A 10,503-nucleotide genomic window follows, 5' to 3' on the forward strand; every position below is an offset into this window, starting at 1 on the left:
AGCTGACAGCTGTTCCAAGTGTGTTATATGAATAAAAATCATGTAATTTATCCCAACAATGCTATGAGGTAGGTGCTCTGTCATCCCCATTTTACAGATGAGAAAACTGAGGCAAAAGGTTAAATAATTTTCCCAAGGCTGTATAGTTAATAAATGGTAGAGCCAAGATTTGAAGCTCAGCAATCGACTGCAAGGCCATGGTCTTAATCACTACAGAGTATTTCCTGACACAACTTGGTGTTTACAGAATGGAAGATCACTTCGGCTTTCCAGGTTGGTATCTCACAGAATGGTTCTAGGGTTGTGCTCTGTGCTGCCTTACCTCAACCCCTAGCCAGAAATAATAAAAACAAATTTAAAAAATCAAGAAACAGAGCAATCTTAAGTAGACCTCTGCCTGAGTAACTTGAACCAGTCACCTCTCCATAATCTACTCTCCCTTATCTTTCTAAGATTAACAACTGAATTCTCTACGCTTTGTCAACCATACTATTTCTCCTCAAGCTTTGTCATCAAATCCATTGTGTCCTACCATTTAATGTTTAACCAATGCTGATTCATTTAATTAATAATTTTATTCCCTAACAGATAAATTAAAGTAGGTTACTTGGAGGTAAGATACTTACTTGTAAGTACAATCTTACTCTTTTATTATGGTTTATGTTCCCATTTCCCCTCCGAACATGTGTTCCCCCTTCACACAGTGTTTACTTCTTTGGTCCTAGGAAGAGCAAGAAACATTCTGTAATTAATAATAATTTAATATAAAGTTTATTTTTATTTATATGAAATTTAAAGTTACAATAAAAGCACATGCTGATCTGTTTACTTCATAGGACACTGCTGTGCAAAACTGTGCTCCTTTAAGGTTGCACCAAATACATACAAAGTTTACAAAATTCTTACTAGGTGTGCAAAGCAACAGAAATAGAAACTAGGTGTGGCCTAAAATACCATTCACTGTTTAAGTTAGAATTCATGTTCAGTCCTCCAGGTTCACTACTGTCCTGCCATTCTAAAACAAAAATACTTTATCTTTGCAATTTTCCTGACCGGAATAGTAAGAGAATCCGACTGTACAGGAGGGGAAAAAAGTAACTAAAACCTTATTCGTGCATGTTAACACTGAATAAAACATACGGTTTACAGCCAACCTTAAACAGAAAAATCCCCAAACAAGCTTTGCGACCCGCCTATTCAAATGCACCCCAAGTTGAATCACATCACCGGCTGTTCTCTATATTTTAAAAAAAGTAGGCTCTTTAAAGTATTACAAATAAATTGTTTTCACTGAAACGATTCCCCTTAAGGTTGCTGCTGAACTCAAGACCCTAAGGACACTTGCTTAGGGCATTCGCATCCCTCGAGAACACCTAAAATCGATATGCATTTGTGCATTTAAAAATGCCTCGAGGTAACTACTGCTGAGGAACAGAAAGCATCTGCGGAACAGAGGCGTTCGCGGGCCACTTGGAGATACAAGCCGAGCAATCCTGTTTCGGGAGGGTCAGCATAATGGAGGTGGGGAGGAAAGGAACGCTCGAGAAACAGTAAATGCAAAACAAAGATTTTTTTTTCACGCTGACGACAGGAAATAATTAAAAACATAAGCTTTTCTCACACCCACCGCCTAAACAACCGCCTTGTAGTTGAACAAAATGCGTACTCGCTCTCTCCACCCGCGACCTCCACCGCAAGGAGTAAGGCAATTTAAAGAAAATACCCAGGGAGGCGCCGCCCTCCTGCTCGGGCTCGACGTCTGCGGAGGGCCACGGCCAGCCCCGCGCGGCCCGCAGGGCCACGAACGGAGCGGCCGGTTGAGCTGCTCCCGGGCCGAGGCCCGCAGCCGCCTGAGCGGTCGCGACCCCGCGACTCCGTCCTCGCCTCAGAACAAAAGCGCCCGCCGCTGCGCGCCGGGCCCCAGCCCGCGGGCGCCTGGCCTTCTGACGCCCAGCGCCCCGCCGGGGACCCGAGAGGGCGAGCGAAGGGTCGCCCGGCGCCACACTTACCGACGGGCGCACAGCCCAACGCGGGCAAGCGGGGAGGACAGTCTGGCCTCCCCGGCCCCAGAGTTTAAGTCAGCTCGGTCCGCCTCCAGGGGCGGGTCGAGCAGCGAGGCCCCGGCTCCCCGCACAGCTTGGCCCCGCCCCGGCCGTGGGCGTTAGGAGTGAGGCCCGCGCCGCCCGGGTCCTAGTGCCACCCGTGTAAAAAAGGCTGTGGCCAGCCCGGCCTTCCAGTCCCTGGCGGCGAGATTTGCAAAGGCACATTCACGTGTCTGATGGAGAAACCGTCTCTATCTGTGATTCTCTGCCTTTCACTTGCATCAGAATCGTCCAGGGAGCTTGTTACAAAAGGATTAAAGAGCACCACCTGCAAAATTGCCAATTCAGTGGACTACAGTAGGGCTGAAAGTGTAGATTTCTAACAAGTTCCCAGGATAGGCTGTTGCTGCTGGTCTCAGAATCAGTGATACAGAGAATGGGGTCCGCAAACTTTCTATAAAACATGTGAAAGAAAGCGCATCAAGTGAAGCGAAGGAGATAATTTTTTTTCAGGCCATTGGAATAGGGAGAACATCCATTAATGCACGGGAAACTTCTCAAAGAAAATAGACCTTTTTTTATATGAGGGCTTGTAGAGGAAAAAGTAAATAAGGGAATATGACTGAGTGGTTAAGAATAAGAAAGGGCAGAGGTGGTTAGTTCTTGCTGTAGGGAGGGCAGGGTATTCCTTTGCCCTTGAGGTTTGGATCTTGGCTCTGCCATTCACTAGACATACAACTTTGGGAAAATCACTTAACCTGTCTCTGCTCAGTTTTCCTGCCTCTAAAAGAATTAACAGGAATGCAGGTTTCTCCTGCTAACCAAACGTAGAGAATTCCTGTGAAAACTTTCCTAAGCCAAAATGGTGTAAAGTGAAGAAGCGATTACCATTAATTTATATGGAAACATTTTTGAGCATTCCCAGACCCAAAAAACAACTCCTTTTAGGCTTTCCTTAGGACACATCTTGCTAACAGATGCACAAAATAAATTGGGATAAAGCACAGATGCTCAGAGACATAGTTAAAAGCTACAGCAGCTCAATGCTAAGATACCCAGTGTAGTTCCCAAGGAAGGAGCTTGCCGGTGCCACTCTGGCTGCTCAGGGCACATGCAGTAAAATCAATGCTAAATGCTATTCTCACTTACCACCTTTTTTTTCATGAAAGCAAAAATCCTCTTCAGATTTCTTTGGGTTAGTGAAAACAGGTACTAATGTAGCTCTTTCATAAAAGCCAAGTGGCATAAGGAGACCTTTCAAAGAGTGAAAAGCAGGGGATACCTATACTTACTTTATAGGATTATTGAGATCATTACATAAACTAATACATAACTTAGACCCTCTCCTGGAACATGGAGTGCAAGTACACTTGGCTCAGAAAAGGGGTTTTCCAGAACCTACGCCACACACATCAGCTATGAGAAATCAACCCAAGGGAGAGGTAGTTTTATTGCCAGAAATTCTGATGCAGACCCCACTCCTATACCACCTAAGGAAGGCTTAATGCCCAGCAAGATTTAATGCCCAGGAAGCTACAACTGTATTTGGGATGAAGTTGCTGATCTCTCTGCCAGGTATCCTTGTCTGTGTTTATGCTGACTTTCTCCTTTAGATAAGTAAAGCTTGTCTGACTTCCCAAAAGTGTTTGGTCTTTCCACAAATCCTAAAGTACAACTGGCATTCATCTGTATAGCAGCCCTGAGGTATCCCCAGCAAGGAGACTTGCAAAGGGAAGACACAATCTCTGGCACTTGAAAGTATGTTTAATCCAGGGCTAGACCTTACACTGCCTTCTCTTTAAAAGTTTTTTTTTTTTTTTAAGATTTTATTTATTTATTTGAGAGAGCGAGCATGAGAGAGAGAGAGATCACGAGCAGGGAGGAGGGGTACCCTAAGATCATGACCTGAGCCGAAGGCAGATGCTTAACTGACTGAGCCACCCAGGCACCCCTACATTGCCTTCTCTTTCAGGTACTTACAACACAGTGTCCCAAAGTATCTTGTTATCCAGATGTTCAGGCTGAGGAAAGATTTCCCCAAAAAGATTAGATTGCTCTATGCTATCTTTCCTATCATAAATTACACATCCTCTCCCTATTCAAAAGCAACATTCATTCATTCAAAAGCAAAATTTCAACATTCAAAAGCAAAAATTCAAAATTAATTTGACTATAGATACTATCTCAATCTTTCAAAAGCATAATACTTAGCCTGAAGGCTTATTAACTCCTAAACTTATAAAACATGTTTTAGAAAAGTGCATGGCATGGGGCACCTGGTTGGCTCAGTCGGTTAAGCATCTGGCTCAGGTCATGGTCTCAGGGTCATGAGATTGAGCCCCATGTCAGGCTCTGTGCTCAATGGGGAGTCTGCTTGAAATTCCCTTTCTCCTTCTGCCCCTCTTCCCCTGCGTGCGCACACACACACACACACTCTCTCTCTCTCTCAAATAAATAAATAAATCTTAAAAAAAAAAAAACAAAAGAAAAGTGCATGACATCATTAGCATGTCTATAGTAAGAAATTATAGTGGTGTACAAAAGGTGACTATTATTCATTTAAGTTGTAAATTAGGTCATTGATTTTCTTTTTCTTTTCTTGAATGTCCCCTATATTCTGTTTCCCCTTCCTGTTAGTAATACTTAGCTGGGTACAGGGTCACATAACTGGAGACTACATTCCCCAAGCCTCTCTTGCAGCTAAGTATTGCCACATTTCAGTTCTCAAAATGACATATGAGCAGAAATGTTGTATGCAACTTTTGCCTAAGGGAATGCCTTAACCCCAAATTCCTCTATCATTCTCATTTGTTTGGATTGCAATGTAGAAAAGGCAATAACCAAATTTCAACCATACAAAGGAAGATAATTCCTGAGGACAGGAATTCTTTTCCTTTTGGGGGCCATAAACCTCTTTGGTAGCTTAGTAGAACCCATAGACTCTTACTTAGAATAATGTTTGGGAATGCTTAAAAGAAAATACATAAGATTACAAAGGAAATTAATTCAATATGAAAGTTCTCAAAATTAATTGTGACATGGTAATATGTATTTCTTTATTAACAAATAAGATCTAGTAGCAGATCCAGTAACACCTGATTTTTTTTAACTGATGGACTGAAATGATGTTTCAAGATCATCTGCATTAACTCTAAAAATATGAAAATATCTGTGATTTTTATGGTGACAAATTTACTGTTAATACTGTTAATACTGCTATGTTACTGTGGATTTTTTTTTTTTTGGCCAATATTCATAATTGAAGATGTGAAAGAAGATTCAAAATGAAGTAACTATTGCTAAGATAGTCACTCAAAATAGAGTTAGAAGGATATTGAGGAAGTAAGGCCTATGCACATCTCCTATTTCAATTATCAGAACACCATGAACTTTTGACTTTTGTCAATTGCAACTGGACCACCTCCTGGGACACATCCTTCTACTTTGGACTGAAATAGAGATAACCTAATACTTGTTAGCTAAATAGCCAATCATATATTAGATAGTCAGTTGAAATTCTGCCAGCACCAATTATAATTCTTCCAAAACAAATTATGTTAACTTGTGGTTTTTGCCTTTTATAGGCCTGCAATTCCCACTCATAATTTGCAAATTCCCAATTTAAGCATTCTTTGGATTTCGATGGACTCTGTGTTTTCCAGATTGCAACACCTAAGACCCCAAATAAACACTTTGGTTGCTTCACAGCCTCTTCTTGATTGATTGACAAAGGATATGAAAATAGTGAAAATAGAATTAATTGTTTTGCCATTATCAGGGAGCAAGTATTCCTTCAAAGGAGCAAGGTCCCCTTCAAGGGTCCTTCTAACTGGATTAAGAATCAAATTGACATGAGACAGATTAACTGGAGAAAATCAAATTTAACAGCATATGTATGAGGAATCCACATAGACATGGAAATTCCAAAGATAGGCAAAATGAGGTATTATGTGTCATTCTGAACTAAGGAGAATGGGGTAGGGGTCTGGGACTTCAGAGGAAAGGAATGTAATTCACAGGGTGATAAGAAAAGAGCAGATGTTTGGTAATTAGATGTTTGCCCTGCCATACAGATGGGTCACTCAGATAAAATTTATATTTGCTAATAACCCTTATTATTCTGGAAAGACCCTCCAATTTACATTCTTCTATATAGTAAAGGGAGGGGCAAAAGTTTCTCCTACGCCCACAAGGTCTTGATTGCCTTCAGCTCAAAATGCCACATGCCACATGCCAAATGCCAAAGTGGGGGTGGGGGGGTGGGTTTGTCCCACTGTCCCAAACTCCTTCACCATCCAAATTCATGGTATTACTAAATTTTATCCATGAATGTAGTAGGCAGAATTTTGGCCCCTGTAATCTTTACCTCCTGATGTTACTCCGTGGTTATGTTACTTACATACAAAAGGGATTTTACAGAGATAACTAGGATTACTAATCAGCTGACCTTAAAATAAGCAAATGAGTCTGGATTATCTGGGTGGATTCAGCCCAATGTAATCATATGAGCCCTTAAAAGCAGAAGAGGAAGATGGGGGAGGAGGCCAGAGAGATGTGGCAGAGGTGGAAGTCTGAGATTGAAAGCACAAGAGAAGCTCAACTCACTGTTGCTGGCTTGAATGGAGGGGACCACAAGGAAAACATGAAAAGGAAGTAAGTTCTGCCAACAGCCTGAATGGGAATGGAAGTGAACTCTGTGAGATAATAAGTAGGTGTTTAAGCAGCTCAATTTGTAGTAATTTATTATGGCAGTAATAGAGAAGTAATATAACGGACTCCAGGTTATAACCCCTACCCAAGGCAATGTTTAAGGAACAAAGTGGAAGGAAAATAGATACTGAAAGATCTATAAAGAAGAACTCTCCACCAGCCTGGAACAGCTAGATTATTTTACTGAGAGAGAAGTAAATTTCAATCTTTTAAAAGTTGATTAAAACTCTGGATGTGAAGGAGTATTACCTTATGTGAAATGAAAAATGAGAAACGAGATGAAGACCAAGCTTCAAAAAACTCTAAAGTTTAATGGCAAGAGAGAAGGGTAAGCCTTAAAGAGACAAAGGAATAGCCAGAAAGAAAGAAGGAAAACCAGGAGAATGTTGTTACACAGGCGAAGAAAGAGAATGGGCTAGGTGAGTAAAAAATGTTCCATTTGTTACATATCAAGGAAGAGTAAATAGGAAAATCTCCTTGGGATTTGACAAGAAGAGGATAATTGGAGACTTGAGCCTGGAAATAGAAAGGAACGAGAACAGCAAAAACCATCCTGAAAAACACTTAAAGGACTTTCACAACTTGATTTCAAGACTTATTCAATAATAATACACATGGTTTGGGTACAGGGATGAACCACCAATTCCCCTTCATCCATGTATACTTCAGTACTTTTCTCCATGCCCACTCAACCAAGTATTAATAAACATATGTCCATACAGAGAGATGTTAGTCACCATTTTATTAAATAGCATATGGTACACACTTCTCTGATTTGGCCTCCAGGTCATGGAAGTTGCTATAAGTCATTTTTAATAATTAGTTAAAATGTACCATTATCCAATTGAAATTCACTTTGTTTCCAATTTTTGCCGCTTATGAACAATCCATAAGTATTGGAAGGATTCCCAGGAGGAAGACTGTTGGGTTGAATTGTAATTTTAACATAACAGGTATTGCCAGATTATTTCCTTTTAAGGCTATAAGAATTTCCATTAACACCCAGAAAGTTATCCTTTCCTCATCATTAACAATGGCTATTTACTTCTCAATTTATGTAAAGTGATCTCCTTGTTGTGTTTATTTGAACAGTCAAAAGGATCAGGTGAGTTGAATTACCAACTGGAAAACAAAATTCAAGGCCAATTTGGGAAAACAAAAAGCAAAGGAGGGTAGGAGGTGGCCATAGGGTTCAGCAGTCAAAAAGGAAAATAGCCCAGCAATTCAGATGCTAAGAGCTTTGAGTTTGGGAGATTGAATGTAAGATGCTAATAACTAATCAATTCATTCTTTGTTGAAACTACTATTCTGTTCAGATTCATGGTCAGGGAGGATAAATTCTACCACGGTAGGGAACTAGTTTTTAAAGACTGAATTTTAGCCCAGTTTTGTTAGGTCAATTCATTCTCAGTGGTCGTATCCTAGGTGACATTGAATGTTGTTAGAGGCACTGACGCTCTGAGAGCTGTGTCCCCACAGCTGTTCCTCATCACACCTTCTTGCACATGACCATAGCCCCTACCTATTATCACCTTCCACTCTTCTTGACAAAACAGATCCCATCCTCTAGGTAGGTGTAAGTTACCAGTTGGGGATGGGAAATGTAAAGTAGAGTTGCATTGAGTAGTAGGCTCATTACAGGGTATGCATATGCAGTTGGCCTCCAATACATTATTAGATGCAGGAGAATACACAAAAAGGATCTCCCGATACTTACTATAAAAGTTCCCTTCCTATTATGGTTACTATAAACCCAGACCCCATAAGACCGTTGGCCCCATCCAACTTTTGGATACATATGGCTCTAGATATTATGAATCAATCTCAATTTTGTGTTGCCAAGGGTAACTCCCCACAAAACTTGCTTTTCTTTCTTTCTTTTTTTTTTTTTTTTTAAAGATTTTATTTATTTGGGACGCCTGGGTGGCTCAGTCAGTTAAGCATCTGCCTTCGGCTCAGGTCATGATCCCAGGGTCCTGGGATCGAGTCCCGCATCGGGCTCCCTGCTCCGCGGGGAGCCTGCTTCTCCCTCTGCCTCTGTCTCTCTCTCTGTCTCTCATGAATAAATAAAGTCTTTTAAAAAAAAAAAAAAGATTTTATTTATTTATTTGTCAGGGAGAGAGGGAGAGAAAGAGAGCAAGCATAAGCAGAGGGAGTGGCAGGCAGAAGGAGAAGCAGGCTCCCCACATAGCAAGGAGCCTGATGCGGGACTCAATCCCAGAACCCTGGGACCATGACCTGAACCGAAGGCAGCCACTCAACCGACTGAGCCATCCAGGCATCCCCAAAACTTGCTTTTCAATAGCCTGGTGGGTGTGGGGGCCACCCAAGCCAAAGTTTTACAACTCAACAAGAGTCTTGCCACTCAGTTTGGAATACTTCCCTGCAATTCAGGCCTCCGGTATATCTAAAACATAATCAGAGCCAATTGCATATGCATAGCCAGTAATGAGCCTACTACTCAATACAACTTTACCTTACACTTCCCACCCCCAACTAGTAACTTATACCTTCCTAGAGGATGGGATCTGTTTTGTGTCTGTATGGCCTATTACATCATCCCTAAACAATTCTCAGGGCTGTGTTCTATAGGCAAACTAGGATTATTGATCATGTCACACCCAGGGACACATTATCAAGAAGAGTTGCTTCATCCCACCCCACCCTAGCCCCTATTGCAATGATAATGTGGCTCTCATATCAGATAGGGAAACAGCAGCATTGGCCCTCTCCCTGGTGGGACTCCCAGCACTTGGAAAAGTCTTATACCATGAGATAAAACAAACTGCCTATTCAGTAGAACCTTAAATGACATGGCCTAAGAGTTAGATGCTCTAAATCAAGAACTGAGTGAAGTTAGGGCAGGACTTCTGGAGAATCGGGCAACCTTTGATTACTTACTACTTCTTCATCACTTAGGTTGTAAAGAGGTTCCACACATGTGCTGTTTTAATGTAACTGACAATTCTCATAAAGTCTCACAATTAATAAGCGACATTCGAGCCGAACTGGACAAAATCAGGGTCTCTTCTGGATCGTTCCACTCGCTTGTGGAGAATGGGGTCATTATTTCAGGGATGCTATTTTGCTGGTGGAAATAATCGTTGGTTTGTGTTTTTCTCTCTGTTTTTTACGATGGCTGTGTTGCCTCCTGCCTTTCAACATCTCCCCAGAGCCATACCATGGATCTCCTGACCAACCCCTGGGTAGACTTTGACTGCCATACCCTCACACCCTCCCTTTCCAGCATGAAGAAGTCAGAGCTGTCATCATCCTTACTCCCTAATGGCAGTTAGGGATCCTCTTCCAGGGGGAGGAATGAATAGGGAAAGGATGGAACTTTAGGTAGGGAAAGAATAAGGGCCCCAATTAGGCTCTGAGGGTATTTCAGGTATGTAGGCACTGAGAAAGAACAAAAACAAAAATCAGGAAGAAAAATCAGACCACCCTGCCCTAGCCACTAGGGTTGAAATGTTTGATGATAATTACATTGTGACCACAGAAAATAGAAAATGACCACACACCAAAAAATGACCAGTCCTCAAAGAAAAAGTTAACCATCAAAGATATTATCGTAAATCCTTGCTCAACAAAAGACGTCATGGGAATTGCAAGGCTACAAGTTTCCTGGTCAGTTTTAAATAAAACAATGCCAATAAAAGCCCTCATTGGCAACCCCCGGTCAGGACCCCTCTCACTCCCAAGAGCTTTCTCTGTATCTTTGCTTAATAAAACTCTATTGCTTTGCTCA

Source organism: Neomonachus schauinslandi, chromosome 5 (genome assembly GCF_002201575.2).
Source record: "Neomonachus schauinslandi chromosome 5, ASM220157v2, whole genome shotgun sequence".
Classification (NCBI taxonomy): domain Eukaryota; kingdom Metazoa; phylum Chordata; class Mammalia; order Carnivora; family Phocidae; genus Neomonachus; species Neomonachus schauinslandi.